At 44.5% G+C, this 27,256-nt stretch overlaps 1 protein-coding gene across 15 annotated transcripts in view; it reads right to left on the bottom strand.

Moving 5' to 3' along the window:
• The window catches only part of LOC123729176 (signal-induced proliferation-associated 1-like protein 3), a 104,758-nt gene that overhangs the window by 54,355 nt on the left and 23,147 nt on the right, over positions 1–27,256 (bottom strand). For 4 of the 15 annotated variants that reach the window (XM_082966470.1, XM_082966469.1, XM_082966467.1 and 1 more), the window contains exon 2: positions 8,772–8,891. The exons of 1 other annotated variant lie outside the window; for it this stretch is intronic. The gene's annotated coding sequence lies outside the window, so the exon portion shown is untranslated. Of the gene's footprint in view, positions 1–8,771; positions 8,892–9,542; positions 10,228–27,256 lie in introns of those variants that run through there. 10 more of the 15 variants (XM_082966477.1, XM_082966478.1, XM_082966479.1 and 7 more) reach the window with 4 other exon arrangements.

The following is a 27,256-nucleotide window of genomic DNA, read 5'->3' as shown; positions in this document are numbered from 1 at the left end:
AGTGTCTTGAACGCACGAACAAAACAGAGGATATTTGAACATAACTATGGATTATTTTGAACCAAACCAACATTTGTTATTAAAGTAGAAGTCCTGGGAGTGCATTCTGACGAAGACAGCAAAGGTAATAACATTTTTCTTATAGTAAAGCTGATTTTGGTGAGTGCTAAACTTGGTGGGTGTCTAAATAGCTAGCCCTGTGATGCCGGGCTATCTACTGAGAATATTGCAAAATGTGCTTTCACCGAAAAGCTATTTTAAAATCGGACATAGCGAGTGCATAGAGGAGTTCTGTATCTATAATTCTTAAAATAATTGTTATGCTTTTTGTGAACGTTTATCGTGAGTAATTTAGTAAATTCACTGGCAGTGTTCGGTGGGAATGGAAGTCACATGCTAGTCACATGCTAATGTAAAAAGCTGTTTTTTGATATAAATATGAACTTGATTGAACAAAACATGCATGTATTGTATAACAATGTCCTAGGGTTGTCATCTGATGAAGATCATCAAAGGTTAGTGCTGCATTTAGCTGTGGTTTGGGTTTATGTGACATTATATGCTAGCTTGAAAAATGGGTGTCTGATTATTTCTGGCTGGGTACTCTGCTGAAATAATGTAATGTTTTGCTTTCGTTGTAAAGCCTTTTTGAAATCGGACAGTGTGGTTAGATTAACGAGAGTCTTGTCTTTAAAATGGTGTAAAATAGTCATATGTTTGAGAAATTGAAGTAATAGCATTTCTAAGGTATTTGAATAACGCGCCACGGGATTCAACTGGCTGTTGAGTAGGTGGGACGATTTCGTCCCGCCGACCCTAGAGGTTAAATATAGTAGGCCTAGCCTATAGAACACTGATGGTATCCTCCTCTTTTTAATAGAGGCCATCAAAACTCTGTTCTCACTCAATTGCATAGTATAGCCTATAGAAATGTTGAGCAACATGAGTTCATGGGCTCTAAGTGTTTGATTTCCGAAAGCATTTGCATTGATGAGAGGGACAATAGAGTGCTGAGTACCAGGCAATTAGCAAGTTTGGTAGGCTACTAATGACCATCAGCTGCATCAGAGCTTGGAGGAGCCTAATTACCGTGACTAAACGGCCACCTGGAATTTGACTGCCGGTGTGGCAGTAATACGGTCACAATAACAGCCCTAGTCCTTTCTAACTCAGTTCCCGGAGAGGAAGAAAACTGCTCAGGGATTTCATCATGAGGCCATCAGAAAACTGAGGATGGATCAACAACATTGCAGTTACACCACAATAATAATCTAACTGACAGAGTGAAAATAAGGAAGCCTGTACAGAATACAAATATTCCAAAACATGCATCCTGTTTGCAACAAGGCACTAAAGTAATACTGCAAAAAAATGTGGCAAACAATTAACTTTTTGTCCTGAACACAAAGTGTTATGTTTGGGGCAAATCCAATAGAACACGCACTCAACATTTTCAAGCATAGTGGTGGCTGCATCATGTTATGGGTATGCTTGTAATCGTTAAATATTTCAGGATAAAAAATAAATGGAATGGTGCTAAGCACAGGCATAATAACAGAGGAAAACCTTGTTCATTCTGCTTTCCATCAGACACAGAGATGAATTCACCTTTCAGCAGGACAATAACCTAAAACACAATCCAAATCTACACTGGAGTTGCTTACCAAGAAGACGGTGAATGTTCCTGAGTGGCCGAGTTACTGTCAAGTTAAATTTACTTGACAATCTATGGCAAGACCTGAAAATTGTTGTCTAGCAATGATCAAAAACAAACTTGACAGAGCTTGAAGAATTTTGAGGAGAATAATGGGCAAATGTTGCACAATCCAGATGTGGAAAGCTCTTAGATACTTACCCAGAAAGACTCACAGCTGTAATCGCTGCCAAAGGAGCTTCTACAAAAGTATTGACTCAGTGGTGTGAATACTTACGTAAATTAGATGTCTGTATTTCTTTGTCAATAAATGTGCAAACATTTCAAAAAACAGGTTTTCACTTTGTCATTATGGGGTATAATGTGTAGATTGGTGAGAAACAAATATGTAATCCAAGCCGTAACAAAATGTTGAACTTTCAGTTCCAGGGTCAGTGCCAATAGCATATTTACAAAGTGCAGGGATACTGGAGTGGTAGGGTTAGATATGTATAGGGGTAAAGTGACTATGCATCAGGATATATGATAAACAGAGTAGCAGCAGCGTATATAATAATTGTATGTGTGTGTGCGGGAGACTCAGTATGAATGTGTGTGCGTTGAGTGTGTGAGCAAATTAAGTGTGCATGTGTGTTGGCGTGTCAGTGTGAGTGAGTGAGTGAGTGAGTGAGTGTGTAGAGTGTACATAGAGAGTGTGAATTGACAGCACAACAATAAAATAGAAGGGCCATTGCAGCGCCATGCGATCGAGGGCGGTGCAGTTGCCATACCAAGCAGTGGTTAGGTTTGGTTGGCAGGAGAAAATGCGTAAAAACTAAATGTCATATTTATGTAAAATGGAGAGAGAGAAAAAAAGGTGTCTTAAAATAATTAAGTCCCCGGAGTGTCTGCTATAAAAAAATAAAATAGGTTTGGGCTAAATGACTTAGAATAGATCATCCTAAATTGAGAGAAAAAAAATATATATTTTTCTGACGACATTTTTGCGCTGCTTTGGTGAAAATCTCAACTCTCTCTGCATTGTTCTCCTGCATTATGTAAATTTGTTTACAACACATTTATTGATAATATGTTATGCAGGCTATACCAAAGGAATAGGCCACTTGGCATGGCCCTGCTGCGGGTTACCCGGTAACAGTCAAGTTGAAATAGCCTATACGTAGTCTGTCACATCATGATGTCGTCACCATCGACGATGGCTGTCAATCATCTTCGATATCAGATACTATCGTAATATCGCCCAACCCTACTCTACCCCCTCCTTCTGTCCATTCTCACCCTCCCTCGCTATGTCGTCTTCAGAGAGAAACGAGGATGCACACAACTAGGCTACTTCATACTCAGCTAAGGAAGGGAAGGGTGAATAGAAAATTGAGGAGAGAGGGGGAGAGGACGTAAAGTGAGAGAGAGCGACGAGCTGAGAGACGGGGAGGAGGAAGAGAGCAGGAACGTGTTCGCTGAACCACGAGGACTCGCCTTAATATGACAGTCACAAAGAATCAGGCTTCACCACCGCCCTGTCGCTATAAAAAGCCTCCCTAGACTCCTAATCTACCACTACTTTATTCAGGGTCTTCTCTTCACCGTTCAAACTCTCGCTCTAATGTTTAACTCGCTCTCTTTTTATGTGTCCCTCTACCTCGGCTAATCCATCTCCATTTTATTCAGTCTCTTCGCCCGCTCAAACGCTCTCTCCTCTCTTCCATCGCCTCGTCCCTATCGGTTTCGGTCTCTCTCCACTCAGGCTTATGATCCGTCAATCCCCGTTCTCATTCCATCCCGACATCCGTCTCCAGTAAACGTATGATCCAGGCCATTTCTCAGTCTGACACTGTTTAATGATGTTAGCTGCTGGTACGAGGGAAAGGATGTTTCGTGAGGATCGTAATCCTTGCCACAGAGTTTCTATTCATCATTCTATCATAACATTGAGCGTTACATCTCACAAGGCAGAGAGTGAATGACACTTGTGTACGCTCAGCACAATCCTCTGTGATTCACGTTTGGCATAAAACAGTAGTACACACACATACACACACCATGTACAAAACTCATTCACAGCGGAAAAAAAAGGGGAAATAAATGTCAGCTGAGAATAAGGATGACCTCACAAATGTATCATGTCTTATGTTTTGGGGGAAATAGAGGCGATTCCAAGGGTCCTGTTGCTACGACACAAAGTCTTTCCTTATTCGGCGTGGCGGCCGCGATACGCTATCAGTCCCAATCCCAGATAGGCTCCAGCTGCAGCACCCTGAGAAAGTGCCCTTTATTCAGCTGAACGGCCGTCAGGAGAGAGTGGGAGTTCTGTCATGTCTCTGGGTGTCCACAACACCGAGCCAAGGCCGACAGACACAGTAGAACTGGGCCAAAACTACTACGCAAAAGCTGGAGGGAGGACAGACAGACTACCACAGCCACACAACTATACGAGACGTGTTTGGCAAACACATCTTGTTATGCCGTGCACCGATACATCTCCAATTCGAACTAAAGGTGCAATGCTATTTGATGTCTTTGCTAGCCTTCACAGTTCCAAAACTGAAAGAGATGAGTCGCCACAGCCCAAAATATGAGGTGCAAGAAAGGTCCTCCAGACAGACACATTGCAACCCAAGGCACAGAGGATGGCACACATGGGTGAAAGGGATGAGTTTAATCCCCAAACAAATGGGAAGAGCTAAATAGAGATAAGTAGGGGAGGCAGAAAATGGCAAGTGCCATAGGAAACATAGGAGCCACAGGAACATGAAGGGCTTTGAGGCCCCCAGGCAGACACAGCGCTGGCCCCAACTACAGAAGACGTAAAGCAGGAATTGAATGCCTTTTAATTACTCCCAGAGCAATTAGTTAGGCCTCTGAAGATGCTTCCACCGCCACCTCCCTCTCGGCGTGCCTGCGCACCGCGCAGCCCTGGCCCACACAACGCAAACTGGAGCTGGTAATTACACATCTCACTCGTCATAATCACAGAGAGAGCAACGAGAGAGCTACAGCTACCAGAGACATGACTGTACACAACGACGCGTGCTCCAGATGGAGAGTGCTGTTGTTACTGTATCGTGACAATGCCAAGTGACCAAAGATCAAGAAAAAGTCACTTGTGGAACAGACCGCCTCGCAGGACAATAATGCATTTGAGATAAAGAGGTAGCCTACGCATAGAATTGTGATATAATTAAGCAATAAGGCCCGAGGGGGGAGTGGCATTACATCGGTAACCAGTTTATAATGGCAATAAGGCACCTCTGGGGTTTGTGATATATGACCAATATACCACGGCTAAGGGCTGTATCCAGGCACTCTGCGTTGCGTCGTGCGTATGAGCAGTCCTTAGCCGTGGTATATTGGCCATATAACACACCCACCCAGGCCTTATTGCTTAATTATATAACACGTGGAATACACATTTGGACAGATGTGAGAAACCCATACACAACAGCAGGTGTTTTTAGACACTTTGATCAAAGACACAAAGGCCCACACACAAAATCCATGACCTTACTACTCTTAGGTCTACTCAAATGTAGGCTAAGCTGTACAAAAGACGAGAGTGACAACTTGAGAGGGTGGCAGGCAGTGGTGAGTGACCCGAGGAAGGATCCTACAGTAATATAACATGAATAGTCTAATATTAGCTGTGGTGACGGTAAGATGGCGTAGTCGGTTGTGTCGGGAGCAGATGGTGATACATACTGTATGACTGGCAGACAGCCGGCAGCGACGAGGCGTCACATCACAGCACTGTGGGACAACACACCCTGACAGGACGACAACCCTGCTCCCTGGGACCACAGCTCAGACATACAGGGCTTGGGTCCGTATTCATAAAACGTCTGAGTAGGAGTGCTGACCTATGAACAGTTTTAGGTTTTATTTAATAAATGATGTCGACAAGGGGGACCTGATCCTAGATCAGCATTCCTACTCTGAGACGCTTTATGATTACCAGCCCTGGTATTTATAAACTACAAAAGAGACAGGGCTTGGTGGTCTTCATATACAACCCCCAGGGCCGGGGTAGAACATACATGGAGACGAGAATTAAGTGCTGAAATAAATGTAGCCAAACAGTTTGCCAAAATGTTAGCGTCCTTTATCCTTATTAGGAGACAGAATTGTTGTAACGAGTGAAAACTGTGACCTGATAATGAATAGATGATTAGTGAGTGGTGGAGATGACTAGGACCTTACTGTCGCTTCAGTGTGATTGGGTATCGATGCAGAAAGTTCAGCTCGATTATCCTCTGGTTGTTGAAGGGTTCCTGTGGTGAGTCTGTCTCAAGCTATTCCAGGATGACCCGTCTCTCCGATCTCACTCCACTGGCTTTCCCTGCAACCTGACCACAGCTCTGACTGGAGGGCTGCAACGTTCGAGCTGAAGTGGAGGCTTGGAAAACCTTGCGCACACACTGCAGCCCTTGTTTATCCCCCGTGTCTTGGCGTGTCCTGCAGGTCTGCTGTGCTTCCCTACTGAACCTGGCAGTGACAGGTCTTGTCGGGATCAGGGTCTCTGTGCTGCCTCTCCTGGCCCTGCTGTGACGGTCTCCATTGATTTCCTGTGACATTGTTTTGCACTCTATCCCCGATAACCTCTACTGTCACTGCTGTGGTCTACTCTGTCATTCAGACAGAACGCTAGCCTGGAGGAGAAGCATGGGCAGCGAGCGATACACATACAGCCACGCATGCGTGCCGACAGACACGTGCACTGCGAAAACGCATTTGCATTGCGCGCACATGCATATGAGAAGGGTGCATGGGTGGGGAATGAGGGGCAAACTAGATTATTTCTCCTTCTCCACTTGGTTGCCTGGGATCTGAAGTAGGGTGAAGGGCAGTGGAAGTTTGGGGAGCTGTTGCGACGCGAGGCGGAGATACGGTGAAGGTCTCTAACCATGACATAGACTTACAGAAGTCCTTACATTTATAACATTAGAAGGTAGTAAGGTTTACACATCCGCACACGGCAATGCGACATCTGAACTTCTCCCCTCTCTGAGTGGATGAGATGAACCCTCACCTACACACCATTGATTCAGCTTTCATGAGGCTTACTGTTACAGCTCATTTCTAAAGCGTGACCAGAGGTCGTCATGCTGAGCAGCGGTACTTTCAACCCCAATCAGAATCAGCTATGCAAATAAAGTATTCATCATAACTTCACTAAGACCTTTGCAGCGACTTCAATTTACTACAACTTGAATCTACTGCTGTGGTGCAATCTGGCGCTGGGCCTTTCCCCTGGGGTAGGCAGCCACTTTAGAGAACAGGGGGAACGCTAATAGCAGTCAACTGCATTACTACCTCGAAAAGTCTGTGATGTAGCCTAGTAGGACTACAGTGGATTCAGACACAGTACTGGACTTTGATTCAGACCGCATTAGGAACATTGATCGTTAGTGGAGGGGGGAAATCGATAGTTACATATCATGATATTATTTTTTACAATATATTAATATCGCGCTGGTTGGCTGTACCAAAACTCCAGCATTTTTCCTTCATAGCTTGTTCTCCATCTTCGTTTTAAATAGGGAGCCAATTTGTTTTCAGCACTTTTATTTCCATGACTGATCAACACCCGTTTTCTCATGGCTCTCTCGTGTCCCTCTGCAGCAGACATATGGTGAGCAATATGTTTGGAACATGAAATTGCAATAAAATCACAGTATTGATTTGCAATACATATAGAGTCGTGAGAATCGCAATACATATCGCATCGACAGCTAAGTATCGTGATAATATCGTACCGTGAGGTCCCTAGCGATTCTATATGGATAAATGTCGATCCCTTTCATAAGAGGCAGAGGCAAGATCAGAGAAAAAAAACTGGACTTCTCGCAAAAATACCCTCCATTTTCTCCCTGAAATTGTAGAAACAACCGGTTACATTCTGAAATTGTTGCTGCTTGACTGCACTGAGCCACGGACATCCAGGGAAGAAGCAATCCCACAAGGAATTAGCGACTTTTTCAGTCACAATATGCTTTTACCTCATATGACTTCCATGATATGAATAAAATGAAGCCTGGTTTGTTCTAACGTAAGTCTAACACGCTAGCGTAAGCCTAAGAGCACGTTGATGCGAGGAGGATACAGAAATACTTTGGTTTAGCTAGCTAACTAGCTAATGTTACCTAGCTGTGAAGCCTATATTATAATATGAATGATACTGTATGATAAAGTTACTGTACTTTTATTCATATGGGAGGGGTAAACGTTCATTATTGCTATGCTAACGTTACTTGATCATGAAGAATGTTGTTTGCTAGATAGCTAGCTAACGAGTTAGCTGTGTATTTTCAGCTAATTGAATGCGTACATATGAGAAAATAAACCTTTTTTCAGCACGTGCTTGTCAATTGTTGCATTATTCAAGTGTGTAATATGTTTTAGACGAAAAGTTGCTTGGACTGTTAAATAGCTTGGGGCTTACTAGCTAGTTAGTGGCCACCGTGATATTTACGGTCAATTTAATCTGCCGACCAAGAATGAGAACTGAAAAGTAGAAAGCGCTTTCGCTCCTCCGCTCCTCCGCCTCTCCATCGCTCGCAGTGGGAACAGGGCCTATGACACAGTCAGACAACAAACACACCCCTTAACAGCCAGGGGGGTGAACATTGATAACACACTGTTACATAACATAACTGTTATATAACAAAGAGAGGATCGGTGATGCCCCAAGGCTAAGGATGGTCGCACAGAAGACTTTCAGTATCCCAAATGGGTACATGTGCGAACATACACACTTACACCCACATGCAATCTCTCAATGAGAGTAGAACCACATAAAAATGCTGTCAACTTTTAGGCTACAACAAACAGACGCATAGAGGCAGATGCAAATCATTCTAAAGCGTCCCGTGTCGGCTATGCAAATGAACCCCCAAACTCTACAGGTGGGAGGTGGGGCGTTTCACGGAGTATTGAACCGGTCTTTCAAGATGTCATCTGACGGCAATACAACTCTGTAGATCAGGACAAGCACGCAACATACTTTCCATGACATTCCTTCACTTTTACAGCCAACCACTTATCGCCCTGCCGCTGTAAAATAACAGTGTTATTTGATAACGCATTCGTGCGCACACACGTTGCTGTTACTCATTTAGCCTACCACGTCCAGACCTTCAGCAGTGCAAGTGAATCGGGTGTGGTCCGTGCGTGTGTGTTGACTCACAGGTGAGCAGAGGTGGTCAATGAGGCAGGGAAAGTGTCTCGATCACAGCTCTGCTGCCTGGAACACAAGAGGAACAAATGGGAGAAGTTAGAACCACTTGTTCTCTGTTATTAGGTAAATCGGTGAGATAACTACCTCTATTTTTTTTCTCTTTTCTTTTTTTAAAGTTCAAAGGGTGACATTTTGAGTGAAACATCAGAGAGAACCCTAACAAAGGCTCCAGGTATCCAGAGGAAAACTACTGCTTCCACAATTGAGAAGAACGCTTTACTTTAGCAGATTCAGAAGGTTTAATTGTTAACCAGTAATAACATTCCAAGTAGCTGACTGAGCTCTGATAGGGATGGAAAATGTGTGAGGAGGCGTTATGAGTGTGTACAGTCTGGCAGAGTGGGGTGTGTGTGTGTAGCTGCTGTAAGTTCCAGGCTCATCAGGCCAGCAGTGAGTCTATTGTATGTGAGGAGGAATGTGGATGCCAGGGACTCTTGTCTGTCTTACAAACACACACACACACACACACACACACACACACACACACACACACGTCCTACATCCAAACACTCAGTGGCACACGCCACAGTCTCCTAAATAGACAAACTCACTAGTTCTCTCTACACCATTCATTAATTAGAAACCAAAAGAGCTGACAATTAAGATCTTCTGATCCTCCACAGATAAAACTCCGCTATAAAGCCTCTGTTAATTTACCTCGTCGTGTAGCTACGACACTATACACGTCAGACTTTATACTGAAGTCAAGCGAAACTTTTATTGAACAGATAAATCCTATCAGGCAGCATCCTCTGGCATTTCTCTCCCTCTTTCTGCCTTTCCCTGTCCCTCTTTCTTCCGCCCTCTTAAGGCCTCGACATGATTTAGTTCGAAGTCGGCTCGGCGAACCGAACAAGTGTGTTCGCATACTCCCTTAAAAGACCTTCGCTTGGAAAACCTGAAAAAAAGCGGCGATAATACCAGTATTTTTCAATGAAAGAATGTGCAAGAAAACGAGTCGTCTCTCATTGAATGACAACAAAGACTTAATTGAAGAATCTCTACTGTTGACCAATCACCGACGAAGGGTCGTCGACTTCGGCTACCGACTTCGGCCCGCCTCAATCGTTTGGCGTGTGCGCCCGAACAGCCCGAAAAAACCCTTAACGAAGTCCAAAATTAACAAAATTCTCACAAAATGGGGCCATAATATAAGCACAAACAGTTCCAAACTGTTTCAGCTGGGAAGCATGCGGACGTATTTCTTCCTTCCCTCTCTCTTTCCCCCTTTTCTTCCCGTGTTGCTCGGTTGTGTGCATTTCCCTCACTCGCCCTCTTATCTTGACCTTGATGACTATCCCGCTGTATCCTTGATCCTCCCCGACCCTGCCCCTCTGTACTTCCTGATTTACTCTTCCGTGTGCACCGGAATGTTCTCCTGAACAATACGACAGCAGCAGCAACAGGGTGAGCCAGGTTACTATTACACTCAAAGTGGTAGTGCCAGTGCATGTGAGGTTGGTGTGTGAGTGTGTGTGTTTTTGTCGGTGGAGGTTGTCGGACTGGGGGAAAGCCGAGGGTAGGCTACAGTGTAGTGGGATGAGGAACAGGGTTGATGTAGGCTTACTAAAAAAGGGTGTTGGGTTGCTCAGTAAAAAAGGGTATTCATGAGGGTTGGGTGATCAAATATGGGTGAGGGCTGGGGGAGGACGGGGTGAGGGTTTAACGGTTGGGCAATGTCAACTTTTGTACTCATAAAACACTGTGGTATACATATTGGCTAATCAAAAACATTACAATAAATGGGGGGGGGGGGGGAAACAAAACCCTCAAATAACCACCATTCGGCTATACCGTGTAATCACATTCTACAACTGGACAAAAGATCATGTTGTTGAAATGGGCAGAGTCTACTTGGAGGCAAATATTTTCTCATATCCTTCCAGGTGGATGCAGCTTCAGTGTGTGACAGGTGTGCTTCTGTGGCTGTGTAGCGCGTACATGGAGCAAAGAGGAATGGGTGGCGTGTGCGTACACGTTGCAGATCAGACCCTATTTTAGATCTGAGTTTTTCACGTTGTGCCTGCCATCGGTTGAAACATGCTCTTGAATACAGGGTGGGTGTTGTGGTTTGGCTAATAAATGTACAAAAATGGGAATCGAATTTAAAATTGAAACTTTCAAAAACGGTACCACAAAGATGGTTGGAGGTCCACACATCAGAGAACAGGAATATCTTTTGTTTTAAATTATACTGTCAACCCTTCATAGGAAACCTATTGAAATCATAGATAATAGAATAGACAAGACCATTTCAGTTAACGGTGGGTGGACCAGAGGCCATCTTTGTGGTAGTAATTCGCAAAACATTTTTTAATTTAATGGCGTACCGGCTAAATTGCAGTGGTCTGAAGTGATAGAAATAGAATAAATAGAATGGACTTAAAATTGAAATAACACTCTTGAATACATACTCTGTATTCAAGAGTATGTTGTGTCTCAACCGATGGCAGACACCACACAAAAACCTCACACGACATAAAATAGGGTCTATGCCACAACATATACGAATATGCAAAAAAAAAATAAGATTCAGAAATTGTTGGATAAGTTATGTTTGTCATTTTTTTTGTACATTTATTTCAAGAAATTATAAAATAGTTTAGCAACCCTGTTTTTAAACTATTAAATTCTATCAAACGCAACCGTTTATATCTTTTCCAGTGATGAAGATATGGATGTTTTTTATTTCACCTTTATTTAACCAGATAGGCAAGTTGAGAACAAGTTCTCATTTACAATTGCGACCTGGCCAAGATGAAGCAAAGCAGTTCGACACATACAACAACACAGAGTTACACATGGAGTAAAAACATACAGTCAATAATACAGTAGAAAAACAAGTCTATATAGAATGTAAGCAAATGAGGTGAGATAAGGGAGGTAAAGGCAAAAAAGGCCATGGTGGCAAAGTAAATACAATATAGCAAGTAAAACACTGGAATGGTAGATTTGCAGTGGAGAAAGTAGAAATATAAATAATGGGGCGCAAAGGAGCAAAATAAATAAAATAAATAAATAAATACAGTAGGGGAAGACGTAGTTGTATGGGCTAATTTATAGATGGGCTATGTACAGGTGCAGTGATCTGTGAGCTGCTCTGACAGCTGGTGCTTAAAGCTAGTGAGGGAAATAAGTGTTTCCACTTTCAGAGATTTTTGTAGTTCGTTCCAGTCATTGGCAGCAGAGAACTGTAAGGAGAGACGGCCAGCGGAGGAATTGGCTTTGGGGGTGACCAGAGAGATATACCTGCTGGAGCGCGTGCTACAGGTGGGTGCTGCTATGGTGACCAGTGAGCGGAGATAAGGGGGGACTTTACCTAGCAGGGTCTTGCAGATGACCTGGAGCCAGTGGGTTTGGCGACGAGTATGAAGCGAGGGCCAGCCAACGAGAGCGTACAGGTCGCAGTGGTGGGTAGTGTATGGGGCTTTGGTGACAAAGCGGATGGCACTGTGATAGACTGCATCCAGTTTATTGAGTAGGGTATTGGAGGCTATTTTGTAAATGACATCGCCGAAGTCGAGGATCGGTAGTATGGTCAGTTGTACGAGGGTATGTTTGGCAGCATGAGTGAATGATGCCTTGTTGCGAAATAGGAAGCCAATTCTAGATTTAACTTTGGATTGGAGATGTTTGATGCGAGTCTGGAAGGAGAGCTTACAGTCTAACCAGACACCAAGGTATTTGCAGTTGTCCACATATTCTAAGTCAGAACTGTCCAGAGTAGTGATGCTGGACGGGTGGGCAGGTGCAGGCAGCGATCGGTTGAAGAGCATGCATTTAGTTTTACTTGTATTTAAGAGCAGTTGGAGGCCACGGAAGGAGAGTTGTATGGCATTGAAGCTCGCCTGGAGGGTTGTTAACAGTGTCCAAAGAAGGGCCAGAAGTATACAGAATGGTGTCGTCTGCGTAGAGGTGGATCACGGTATGTGTCATGGTATGGCAGGGTATGCAAAGTGGGTCAACTATGAGCACCTTTATCTCCTGAATGTTCTGGTCAAAAAAGTGACTCTGACCACTTCTTCCATGGGCATGTATGGAAAGTTTTGATCAAATCAAAAAGGACGCTGTCAAAAAAAGTGATTGAATTCAAATGGATTTACCCTCCATTAAGTCCAAGTAGCCTAGAGAGGCTAGCTAAGCTAACGTAGCCAGCTAGCTATCTAGCAAGCCTATTGAGTATACATGATGCTGCGCTTTCCCCCCCCCAACTCCATTCAGAATAAACAATAGTCTACCTGTTAGTTGCTCGTCTTTCTCACTTCGCCAACGTTTAATTCTGTCATTTTAATTACATCTTGCGTTGCATTAGTGAGCTCTCACTTCACTTGCTACACATGGAGAGTCTGACTGTAGTGGCGCTCTGATTGGCTGACAAAAACATGTGAAGGCTACCGGTCTTCCGACAGAGAAAAGGAGAAACAATATTTTATGAATGGATATTTTGCACTGCTTTGTTGTAATTCTCCGCACAGCCTAATACAGCCGGGACGATACAGTATTGCGAAAAACAATAATAATAATAATAATAATAATAATTAGGGAATAGGCTAATTACTCTGAATTTTCACGTGTGCTGCCCTGCTGTGCGACTCGGTTCATTACAGCGCGGCTCGTCAAGTTAAAACAAGCTAAACCATCGTCTGTCACGTCACGATGTCGTCACCTGCAGCGCTGGTTGTCACTCATCGTCGACACTACCGTAATGTCGCCCAACCCTAGTGAGGTTGATTGCACTGAGATGGGTGATGGGGTCAGACACCACTAAATGTCCTGAGGGGGAGCCCCATTACTGTCTGACAATACAGTGCCAATCAATACCGGTCAATTCAGGTCCGCTTACCCCTTGACGCAGAGCATAACAACACTCTCTTAGTAAAAGTGTGTGTGGGGAGAGACGGTGTGTGTGTGCCTTGAGTGTGTCTCTCGACTAAACTGCTGGAGCGTACAGTATCCAGAGCCAAGAGCCAGTCCTGAATATAGCTCTGAGAGTCAGCATGGATGTACAGCTTAGACCTCCCCTACATCCAAAATAAAATGAATGAGTGAAAACTTTCCAGCCATGGCTAACATTTCAGCCCATAGAGTAGGGTCACTGGTAGGCCTATAACGGTTGAAATGGATAAATGCAACCCCTAGGCCTACCTACCTTCCTATCTAGGAAGGCCATGGGGCTTACAGGTATGTAGGATAATAGCCTAGCCTACATTGCATTATAAGTCAACAAACAAACAAACTAAGACCCTCCATATAGCCTCCTATGCGTGCATGTTTAAATAAGAGAGCAGCTGTATATTTAGTACTGGAGCTATTCTCTGGTTGCAGTGCCTGCCAGACAATGACCATCAAACAGCTTAGAGAAAAGAAAGACGAGCCCAGTGCAGAGGGAGAGAGATTGTGTGCGTGCGTGTGTGTGGCACTGGATCAATCAGGAAATCGAGTGCATGCACTTGACTTATGAGTACGATGACGGGGCTTCTTGGTACCCGTGATCTGTGAAGTGGGTTGTAACTACGCGTGCTAGAGTGTGTATGCACGAGTGTGACCGAGCGTGTGTACACCCGTCTGTGTGTACTGTGTAATATGAACGTGTGTGTGTGCCTTGCTGTATATGGCTGTACAGTAGGCTCAGTGAACAGGAATATGGTCATTTATTTCCCTGTGTGTTAGAGCTAGAGATCATCATCATCTCATACAGCAGAGCAGGGTAATTAAACATCTCTCTCAGTACACTGAACGCAGTGTGACTGGGCCGGCCTGAATTAGAGACCAGACGCATTTCAAAGAGGACATGCAAATCGTACTTTACATATCATTAGTGGTTGATCCAGCGCTGCTCTGCTCCATGGTGAGCCACAGAGGAGCATGAGCTGGCTGGCTGACTTCCTTCCTCCCGCCTGTCATAGGCATTGTGTTGTGATTTAAATGGATTACTCTAAACTCTGACTGCATTAATATTTCAGAGTGTGAGTGCTACTTAAAAAGTCGTCCCATATTTTTCTTCTTAAACCAGTTTGAAGAGGAGCCGTTCTAGTCAGCTAATGGGTTTGTCAATGCAACTGTAACAGGCTGGTTGCAAAATAAATGTTGAAGTCTATATTATTCAATTATTGCACCACACACTGCTCACGCATGCCAACGAGTGTCTGCATTGCCAAGGGCTAAAATAGAAGTCAGTTCTATTTGTGACGCAGATCGCGCTGCAAGTCCTGCCTCTCCCATCTCCTCGGTTTATAGAAGCAGGTACCCACGTGCCATCTCCTCATTGGTTATACCCACGTGGGTGACTGAAAGACGAACTAGGTCGGTGGCGGTAATGCACCTAATTTATGAAAGTTGCCAATCGCAATATAAAGTCAAGAGAAGAAAAGGCCTGGAAGGAGGAGAGACGACTAGAAACGATTCTGTTGACCGTTTTATGTGTGGATTAATTGGTGTAGTAGAGGACCTTGTGCGTTTCAGGTAAAATAACATCTCAGTGTTTATATCCCAGGACAAATTAGCTAGCTAAATAAGACATTAGCTAGCAAGTGCAAGCTAGCTAAATAAGACAAATTAGCTAGCAAGTGAAAGCTAGCTAGCTAAATTGCCATACATGTTTAATGCTTTTTGACCTGCCCCCAAATTAATATAATTGGTTCAGAGTTTATTTTGATATTTTAACCTGCGTGTGGTGATCGCGTTTGGGGACAAAATACATTTTTGCACGATGGCGCACACGCGCGCAGCCGGTTTGTAAGGGCGTTGTCACATGGTTCTGACCTTTAGTTCGAATCGGTGTTCGTTTCTTTTTTTAATACTGTATTTTGGTTTCACATTGCCAAATTAACTAGAATGCCTAAAACAAAATGTGTTTATGCAAGTGATCTGTTTATTGGAGAAAAATGCTCACATTAAATCCATCTTCGATGATCAAGAAGCATAACGCGTGTATCCCCAACTTCATATTACTTCCGCTTTGGTCTTCCAACAACAAGCGGGAGAAAACGGTGCAATAGCGGCTGCCATGTCCCCATCTCCCCTAATCAATAATAACAACTTGGAGATTCTGCGTGAAAAGTGCTATATAAAATGAATGTCCTGGCCTTCCCTGTAGCTCAGTTGGTAGAGCATGGTGTTTGCAACACCAGGGTTGTGGGTTCGATTCCCACGGGGGGCCAGCACAAAAAAAATAAACATGTATAAAATGTATGTATTCACTACTGTAAGTCGCTCTGGATAAGAGCGTCTGCTAAATGACTCAAATGCAAATGTCAAATGTAAATGTATTATTATTGTTATTATTCCGCATCGGATGCGCTCAATTACACTGCTCCTCACAGAATGTTTAATAGATATCAGATTATGGTAATGCTCGCAATCAAACAACCGATACTACTGCGTTCTCACCAGCAGCGAACTATACCCCAGCACAAACGGAATCGGACTGAGTTAACCCTTTGACAGTACCACTGTGCGCTGTTTAGTGTGCTGTTCCCGAGCCCCGGATAGTGTTGACACGAACTAAGGGGGAAAACGTGCCAGAGTTAGTGTGAAAACCAATTTTGTGTGAAAGCCCCATGAAACATACGTTTTTGTGTAATCATACCCTGGCTGACTTGGCCTGTACAATGTATTGTGTTTTTTACCCTGTTAGAATGGGTATACTTTTTCAGCCGTTTGATGTCACTGTCATTGTGTTATATGAATTCATTTCTGCTAGGGATAGACACGATTATTCTAATATCTGAATGGACGTTAGTATTCAATTACTTGGGAGAATGCCAAGAGTGTGCAAAGCTGTCATCAAGACAAAGGGTGTCTACTTTGAAGAATCTAAAATATATTTTGATTTGTTGAGCAATTTTTTGGTTACTACATGTTTCCATATGTGTTATTTCATAGTTTGTGTCTTCACTATTATTCTACAACGTAAAAAAGAAAGAAAAACCCTTGAATGAATAGGTGTGTTCAAACATCTGACTGGTACTGTATATAACAGGACTAACTTAACAATGAAAAGGCTTTGTTACACAGCCTACAAGAACAACCATAACATTCAACATTTTAATAAAACAAGTTGACAGTTTTTATTAGTGCGCCTCATAAAAAGAAGCACTGGTAGCCTACACATACGGTATACTGAAACTTCGGTACTTTTCCCCCGATAAAAATTGTAGTATCGAGCAGTTTTTTTTTTCTTCCTGTTACATTCGGTACTTCTGTCAAATGTGTCTCACCTGATTATGAGAATTATGTCTGAGAATCAGCGCAGCTCCTTTATAGGGCAAAGAGCAAGTGCCTTATTGCTGTGCTGCATCATTAGCTCCCCACTCATGCTGCACAGAAGTTAACACACTTGACTAATGAAGAAATGTTGAAACTGTTCGCCAAACAACGTCCATACAGGCTAGAACACCTTTACAATGTAAAACGATACCGGTAGCTTCCAGCTATAATTGTAGGCTAAATCTCCTTGGTAGCTTACAGCTGAATTCACGACCCTAGTACTTTGTTTGTGAAATATGCAAACCATAAACCAAAATATGCTGATTGTCACCAACAACGTAATTAATTCACTTCTCCCTCGCCAACAAAAACTCATCCACTTATTCGTCTCCCTTGCCTCCCGTCTGGTTTCCACTAGATTTCAAAGTCAGATTCCACTGGCACATACAGCGCACACTATTATAAAAGAGATTGCTTCTATGCAAATGTTGTTGAGCAGTACAATAAAATATGTTCTCCGAGCTCCCTCCCTCCCTCCCCAGAATGCATTGGTGGTGAGTTATAAAGTGTTTGGTTCAAAGCACCTGCATAACCCTCTGTAGAACCAGCGATAAGGTACACAGCCCTGGATCAAAACTTTATCAGCAACAGAGAGACGGTGCAGGGCGTGTAGTGCATATAAAACCGTCTCTTTCTCTCACAGCGCCTCCATCGAGCAGAGCAGCCGTCGCTATTAACCCCGAAAGTGTGCTGGGAACCCCTGCAGAGAAGGGTGGGCAGCCCCATTCATACTCAAACACTGGGAGGTGAGATTGCCACGCTTTCATCCTTTCCTTCCAACCTATTCCCCCCTCTCTCTCTCTCTCCTCTTCCCCTCCAGCTCTATTTGAATGGAAATAGGAGGGTTGATCGGATCTGCATGAGAACCCCTACCTCTGCTGGATGTCTCTCCAGTGTGTGATGGGCTGCGCTGTCTCTCTGCCTGCAGTAGGGAGAGGGATACTGCTGTGAGAAGTACCAGACTAATCACATGAAAAGTGGGTAAAAGATAATCGCTGAATACAAGGTGTAGATGGAAGCCCTTATCCACTGATGGAAATGTATGGGGGGGGGTTATCTGATCCTAGATCTGTGGTAAGGGGCCCCCGCCACCACATAACTTGCGCACCTCAGGGTTGGTGAGGTTGGGGAATGCTGTGTTGTGTATGTACTGTATGGATACAACACTCCGTTCACTGCTGAATTGCTGTGCCGCCGGTTGCCATGGGAACCAGGGGCACACAGACAGAAAGAGTTATGTAGGCGTGAGGCGGTGAGCAGTCAGAACACACAACCTGAGCGATAAATAAAAGATGTCCCATCGTCCACCCCGCAATATGTCAATCAATCACAAAGGTGTCCTTGTCACGACAGGCAGGGTAAGAGGGACCTAACATGCATGCACGCACGCACGCACACACACACACACACACACACACACACACACACACACACACACACACACACACACACACACACACACACACACACACAGCAGAGGAAATGCGGTTAGTCTCCCACTTGCACTCTCGAACAAGTAACACCTTTGTTATTAGAAGATGCAAAAATGAAAATATCCAGAGAAAAAGAAGAACTCAAAGTTTGGAACCTGGTAGGACTACAGTCAGAAGAGCCAGTAAAGGAAACAGAAATGAATGGACAATGAGAAAGCACGGGAACACAGGAGGAATTTGGTGAGTGGGATACAGTTGAAGACGAGGAGAGAGCCGAGTTCCTGGTCTACCAGGAACTCGGTGATGAATCAGATCGGTAGCTAGGACAGATTTCCTCAAATTGAGGCTTCAGAATGATGCATCATCACAGAGATGCTGCTCCTACAGAGACCCAGCAGTCCTTGACCCCGCCTCCTCTCCTCTCTGATCTCTCTCCCCTTTTTTCCATGCATCATCTCTCACCCTCTTCTATCTCCTCTGATCCTTGAATCACTCCTCTTTCCTCCCAGCTGGCCTCCTATCTCTCTGTGTGAGAAGGATTCTTTAACAACCACATGCCGTGCTGCTTTAAAAACACACAATGCAACGTGTTTAAAATGCTCTACATTCTTCAAAAGGCGATGGTAACCGTACTCTTAAATACACATTCATCACTTTAACACCTGTTACTTGTGTCTGTTTCCCTAATATAATCTATTTTCCTTTATTATTTTCCCCTAACCTAATTAGAGTAAACGAATGGACAACAACACTTAGGTTTCTACTTCCAGCTTCTACATACATTTTACGGACACAATCTATTTTACAATAATGATATTTTCTTTGTTTTTAGTCCCATCCTTCAGCTCCACTCAAACCCTCCCATCTATCTCTGAACACCATCCAGTTTTGATTTATATTAGCCATTTATTTTGCAACTGCGCTGTTTCACAAAAGTTCTGAACCTTTCTATTCTCATAGTTTCTATAGATTGCAAATTAAAGTAACATTTTTGCTAAGAGTTTTATTATATTATTGATCAATTGACTATGACTTTTCAAAATCACCCAGCAGTGCCATTTGCAGACTTAGTTCCAGGTTAATGTTGCAATTCAGCCATTCCTGGACCTGCGACCAAAAAGAAGCTACATACAGACAGTACCAAAACGAATAATCTAATGATTCTGTCTATTCGCACCTCAATCTGCAGAGCTGGGATGGTTGTGTATATATATATATATATATATATATATATATATATATATATATATATATATATATATATATATATATATATATATAAACTTTCTATTGGTTGCAATACATTTGGATAATAATTTAAATTGAAAAAAAAAATCTTACGTTTTGAATCCAGCGTTGTTTTTTTTGTATCAGTGCCATGGAATCGGTACATCGAAAATCTCTTTCCAACTATTTTGCAAACAATTTTTTATTTAACCTTTATTTAACTAGGCAAGTCAGTTAAGAACAAATTCTTATTTGCAATGGCAGCCTACCCCGGCCAAACCTGGACGACACTGGGCCAATTGTGCGCCGCCCTACAGGACTCCCAATCACGGCCAGATGTGATGCAGCCTGGATTGGAATCAGGGACTGCAGTGCCTTAGACTGCTGCGCCACTCGGGAGTCCTATATGGCACAGCTGTCAATTTTTTGGTCCTGAAATTAAACTGATATACTTACTTATCACAATTTTCTTTAACCAATTTTGGTCTTTAGTGCAGGGCCAAGTTCCTTATTTTCTCCCTCTTCCATTTTTGCGGTAATGCTGCAATTAGTTGGTTGTAATTTTAGGTAGAGCAGACATTTCTATATATTTTTGTTAGCTGCATGTGTGACTGACAACTCCCCCAGTCATATTTATGATATCATTTACAAAGATAGCTTTGTAAAAAATAAAACAATCTCCAAAAATAATGATTTAAAAAAAAACAAATCAATTAGTATATTGGAGTTTAACCATAATATTTGATGTAATATTTGTTCTGTCTTTTCTGGTGGATTAAACTGAAATTGCAACCAACTTTCTATGGCTTGTGTTAAAAATAGTGATATTTTGGAGATTGTTTCATTTTCAAATAACCGAAAAGGGAAAAAAAGCCATGGCTCTCTCTCATCCCTCTGGAGCAGACATATGGTGAGCAATATGTTTGGAACATCGAATCGCAATTAAAAATCACAGTATCGAATCATAATACATATAGAATCGTATCTGCACCTAAGTATCGTATCGTGATGTCCCTGGCAATTCCCAGCCCTAATTCCACACATATTCTAGACACGGTTTTAAAGACAACAGGGCTATGCTAGTACACTGAGCAGGAGATAATAATCCCAGTGTCTCACACAGTACACACGGTTTCCAGAGTAACACGTACCTATTTTCCTCTGCCACACAGGCGTAACGAGTGGCGTCAGGTAGGTAGGTGTCAACACAGGGCTTTACCATCTACCTGCTGCTTGAGGAGCCAGCAGACAGACCGACTGACACACACATTCTAATAGTGGGGGTTACACTTGACTTCAACCCGTCCCCGCCATAAGGACTACATACTGTAACAGATAACATTAACAGTCATGAGTCATGATGACAAACCATTGTTTAGGCTAGGTCAAGGAAGGATAACGATGGGGTAGGTAGACATAACAGAAGCCAACTAGCTTACTTAAGTAATGATTGTGAAATAATGATCAAGCTCCTCCGTCGCTGCGCTCTTGGCCTGAGGTCCTCCCTACACGGTCTGGTAACGACGGGCCAGAGGAGTGTTTTAGACCCTCACAGCTGCTGCTGCTCCCATGGAGGTGTGCTTCCCAGGAGAAAACGGGGGGGGATAGTGTTGTGCCAACACGGATTAGCCCCTAAGCACATTTTAGGCTACTCTCAGCCAACACACATAGCTGCACTACTAGGCCTAAAAAAAATGCATGGCAGAATTACGGGGATTTATTTTGTCTTTCCGGCAGGTGCCATCTTTTCCCTCTGGCCTAGTTTTGGAAAACAATCTTTACGGCCAGTCAACCAAGCACAGATCCAACTCATAGGCTAAATGCAACACAGTGACAAACAGTAGCCCACTCTCTCTCAGCATGAGTAGAAGCAGTGGCTGCTGAGAACCCTTAAAAAGGGGACATTTCTGCTGTCACACCGCACTCTGCTCTGACTGAGTAGCGAGTACGGCCATCACGTTTCCATTAGGGACGTGGAAGGAAGTGGAGATCTGGGGGTCTTTTAGAGGCTCTTCCTGTAACCGTATCACCCTAGTGACAGGCTAATGAGGCTAAATCATGAGGCTTTAGGAAGAAAGGGTATCCTGCAGGGAGAGGACAGACCCCAACAAAGACATACAATAACATAGAATAGTCACAGAGTCAGTTGTTCCCCATGACATGGCCCCTTCTAACATGATGTCTATCTAGTCAGTGGCATCAGCGTTGTTTCTCAAGGGACCCAGAGGAAAAAAGGGCAGTTTAGAAAATCTAAATGAAACATTCCGTTTGTTCAGCCCCAGAGCCAAGGCCACGCTATCCACCCAGCAGCACGGACCAGATCAGTGGGGTCAATCACAGATTCAAATGGGTCCAAGAAAATAAAATAAAAAATGCAACACATCATCTAACACATTTAAAACAGATTCAAACCCCACCACAAACACTGCTTTCGGGGAAACACAGATGGGATTTTGGAATAAATATTTTGGGCCAGTGAGAAAGAGGAATATTGTGGCTGACTATTGCTATATGGGGAGTGAGAAGGGAACATGATCCTTACCTTAGACGTCAACACATTAGTATGTCATCGGCGATGCCTGGGAACATGATCCTTACCTTAGACGTCAACACATTAGTATGTCATCGGCGATGCCTGGGAACATGATCCTTACCTTAGACGTCAACACATTAGTATGTCATCGGCGATGCCTGGGAACATGATCCTTACCTTAGACGTCAACACATTAGTATGTCATCGGCGATGCCTGGGAACATGATCCTTACCTTAGACGTCAACACATTAGTATGTCATCGGCGATGCCTGGGAACATGATCCTTACCTTAGACGTCAACACATTAGTATGTCATCGGCGATGCCTGGGAACATGATCCGTACCTTAGACGTCAACACATTAGTATGTCATCGGCGATGCCTGGGAACATGATCCTTACCTTAGACGTCAACACATTAATAAGTCAATGGTCCACACATGCAGTCAGAACGGTTTGTTGAATGTTTTACTCCTCAATCAGTGATTTTCTATCACAGACACAAACAGCTGGAAAGGAGCTGTTGAACATTCAGAAAAGGCCACTAAATTGAAAAACAAAATGCAGTGACAAGATTTTTGGTTTTGTTGCCAGTTAGCGTTTTTTGTTTTAAAACTGACTGACACAGAGCCCCCCCACCCCCATTACTGGCTCATACTCAAGCGCCAACAAAAAGCCACACTATTAACAGGGTCAAGGGGCAGTGTGTGTGTGTGTGTGTGTGTGTTGGGGGGGGGGGGTTACTGTACAGCCAGACAAAGAAGGCTAGTGACACAGTTTCAGACAGTCTCTTCCTCTCTTGCATCCTTTTCTCTCACTCTCCTCAATGGCTCCATTGAGAGTGGGGGCCGTTGGGGTCCTGTGAGGACTGAGTTCTCCCTGTCCTGGATCGCTTTCCCTAGTCCGTCTGCCGGTCGGCTGTCCTCTGGAGGGTCTGGGCTCTCCACGGTGGAGCCTGGCCCTTTCAAAGCTACGCTGCGTCTAGCAGTCATGCGGCCTAGATAAGCCCGGCAGCCAGTAGGGGCCTGGGAGATAGTGCTCAGAGATAGTGATAACAATGTCAGACTGTTCTTCTGGTGCTTGTGAAATGATGTATTATTTTGAGGATTCCTCTGTGAACCACTCTACTGTACTTCTCTGTGTGGTACTGGAGAGCAGTGTGCTGTACATCCCTGGACTTAAGGTGGAAGCATTGGCCTACTGAGGCTGGAATGCCGGTCAGACTGGGCTTGAGGTTATGGGCAAGGCATCATGGGGCACCAACCGCTCAAATCAAAGTACACTTCCTATCATCCCAGTGAAATAGAGGACGAAGGAGCAGTGGTGTACCTTTTAACTAACTATTCACTGCCAGAGAGGAGAAGAATTCACACACCACCTGGAGTTGAGTTGAAATAAGAAGAGACAGGGTTACTGGCCTGGACGGTAAAATCACGAGAACAACATTCAGAACTGGGTCACAGCGCAAAGCTTCGGAACCACTGTCTGCACTAGTCTTGTATGTGTTTGGGGCACAAGACTGAGGGGCATGTACTTTTACCAAAATGAAAAAGTAATGCTTCTAAGATGGGTTTTGTCATGACTCTGCCTAATGGACTCTGGGATACGGGGGGTGTAGAGAGCTAAACCTGGCAGGAGCGCGACTACTCACTCAGCTGGCCTGGAGGAGCAGCTTTACAAGCAGGTTGCGTGCATCTGGGTGGGATCCCCTCTTGTCTCTTTCTCTGCTTCGAACAGAACCAGCCTAAATCTGACAACAGCATCCACTAGCTAGTTGGCTGGACTACGCGCCCCTTTGTTGTTTTCCCATTATCTTTCCTTCATGACCTTGGATCTGAAAGAGCTGTGGAAGTAGGCCAACTTGTACTTGCGATTCCCCCCAGTTCATTCATCAACGGGTCATGAAAGAGTCATGACCCTAGACAAGGCCTTTGAACCACCCTCCGCTGCGACCTCATCGCCGGTGGGTTAACGGTTTTACTGTGGCAGTGGTGTGAGCAGGGTGCCGTCTGCAAAACGGTCCGCCTGGTGGAATACATTAATATGCACATTGAGAAACTGTGCCGTAGAGCTTTGTCCCAGAGGAGAGGTGGTCAGTGTGTATTGTGCTCCTGTAGCTGCCCGTCACCCCCTCCGAGTGATTCTAACCTGGTTCTCTTTGCGCCACCACAGGGAGTCTGGGGGGGGGGGGAAGAGAGGTGCAGCGTAGAGCTGCACCACTCCCTCCTCCCACCCAACTACTACTTCCTTGTGTTCCCTCTTCATTTCCATCAGCTACCACACAAACTGGCCCCAAGACTGAACCCCCCCAAAATCCTTTGCTCTGCCCTTCCCCCTTCTTTCCCTTGAACCCTCATGCCTCCTCTCTCTCCCCCCCTCTCCTGTGGTCGGTTCAGTATGTAGCTTATGGGATCAGCTGGTATTCAGCCTCAGGTCTCGGCTTGCCAGAACTGGGGGAGCGAGAGAGAGCGCGAGGCACAAGAAAGGGGGCTAAGCCACAGACAGGGTGGATATATATATATATATATATATATATATATATATATATGAGAGCGAGAGAGAACAGGCCAGAGACATGGGAAATAGTGGGAAGGGGAACTCGCGAAATATGATCCTCTACGTTTTCACAGTCATCCTCAAAACAGAACATGTTGAATTGATTCGAAGGCTTTTGGCATCCCGCTCACTCCCAAGCTACCTATTCAAGCCAGTATGCAAACGCTGTCACTAGACAAACGAATTGGCCCCTGTTAACACCTCCACCCTGACCCAACAGAGGTGGAGACAATTGCAGTGCTCTGTGGCAGCAGGCCACCACATCATGACCAAGCACAGAAGGTACTCACAGATAGGGATGAGACCATGAAAACACTGAGGTAAGCCTCTGCATTATTTTCTCTCTCTCTCTCTCTCTCTCTCTCTCTCTCTGCGCACACACCCCCCGCGCTTGTGTGTCCTCCACCCGTACCAGTGTGGGATCACTCCCATGTAAACATGTTCAAACAGACCAAGCCCGTCTCCAAAACAAAGCCGCCGGTTTGCTCTGATGACAAAACAGGAAATACAACTCTAAAACACCAGTGTACACACAAGAGCCTAAATGATTCCGGAAGTAAATAAGGCCATCAAATTCAACCACACAAGGTTCAAATCTCCATGGTGGCGGTGGGAGAATGTGTTCATTTCTGGCTGTGACACAAACCTGTGAAACATTACAAGTTTTCCACTGGCTTATAGGTGTGAGAAGCATTTGGCTCAGTCCTGCCCGTGTGATAGCCTCAGAGGGCAAGACGATCATTACTCCCAGGCAGCGCACACAGACACAGGGAGAGGTTCCCTTCAAAGCATCTGTGACACGTGTAGTTTACGAGACTCACGTCTTTTTATGTGTTGTGGAAACAGACACACTTTACCCCCACACCCCTTACATATTCATTACCCTCTCTGTATCCCCCCCACACACACACGCTCCCTTTCCTTCTGTCTCTCACTCTTCTTCCCTCCCCTGCTTTCTCTACACCTTGACTCTTCTGTACAGACTCTTTACCTCTCTCGGGCAGCCAGATGGACAGAGTAAGAGAGAAACAAACATACTGCCCTGGGCTCAATGGGTGGCCGTTGCCCAAGCGGTTTTGCAGGTGGTGTGGCATTTAAATAGCAGCAGCTCACGACGCAAACATTTTAACCACGCGCGCGCACACACACACACACACACACACACACACACACACACACACAGGAAAACTAATGCAATCAAAGCTACCCGCACTCACCACTTAGTGCTGTGGTTAGCATCAAGTGTTTTAGAAATGCAGACCTGGAGAACATTAGGAACAGGTGTCACATCTCAGGCGGAGAGTGGCAATAGTGGAGAACTCCCTCTCTCACTCACACACACACGCCTTGAAGTGGCCCTTTCCAGAGGCAGGGTGACAGCTGCAGCAAGGGGGCAGTACACTAGAGAGAAAAGCCTCGGGTTGGGAAAGAAAATCCATATCTCCCACCCCCTTTTCTCTCAAAGACATTTGCCAGTTTTTGTTTGTTCTCACGCCAGAAGCCAGGCACTCACAAAAGCAAATATTGACTGTGGGCAGCCTGGGCCGAGCCTCTGTGCTTCTAGACCACATCACCGTGGACTCCAACTCAAAAGGCTGGATCCAGTGTCCAAAGCCACAGTGCAACCACTCCAGCCTGTTACTCTGTGTAGAACAACAATCACTGCTATGGAAAGCCCCCAATCTTTTTAGCTAAAACTGTGAGTTCCATGTTTCTTTAAGACAGACAGTCACCTTGCTGCTTAACACCCAGGGCTATTCCAAAAGAGCTTAGTACCTATTCAGTCCTTGCAGAACTAGGTTCAGGGCGGTTGGGGTAGATCTGAAATTGGGCATCAGTTCCAGGTATGGCGAAGCTGCCATGGTGTAGAGACCCCAGATGGCAATAGGGTCTGTCTGGTCAGTCCATCCCTGAGGAGCCCAGCACCAGGCCATCTGTCTGGCCAACAGAGCCATGGTGTGCCATGCCAAACTGGAGCAACAGACAAGGCAATGACAGGGAACCCAGGCCCTAATATGACCATAACTCCTCTCCAAGTGAAGTTTACACCCTGGCCCATAAATACTAACTTTTATAGCTCTTTGGCCTCAATTGCTTGCTCAATGTTAGAAATTAGTGTTTGAAGTAAATCTGAGGAGACATTGCTATAGATGCTGACGAACGTTCATGCCTGCCCAACCCTATGGGTCTGTAGAACGCTAGGCTGTCCACAACTCTCCCCCCAGCCCCACTTTCAAAACAGAGTGTTGGCATGACTAAGCAAGCAGCCACAACTTCGCAAAGTCTCTCACAAAAGCAGGACAACCCCATTCTACCAGTAAATCTCTCTCCCTCGTTCCCAGTCTCTTTCTCCTC

This window comes from Salmo salar, chromosome 20 (assembly GCF_965601325.2).
Source record: "Salmo salar chromosome 20, fSalSal1, whole genome shotgun sequence".
Classification (NCBI taxonomy): domain Eukaryota; kingdom Metazoa; phylum Chordata; class Actinopteri; order Salmoniformes; family Salmonidae; genus Salmo; species Salmo salar.
Note: the sequence above shows the minus strand (reverse complement) of the source record. Positions and strands in the feature narration are given on the sequence as shown.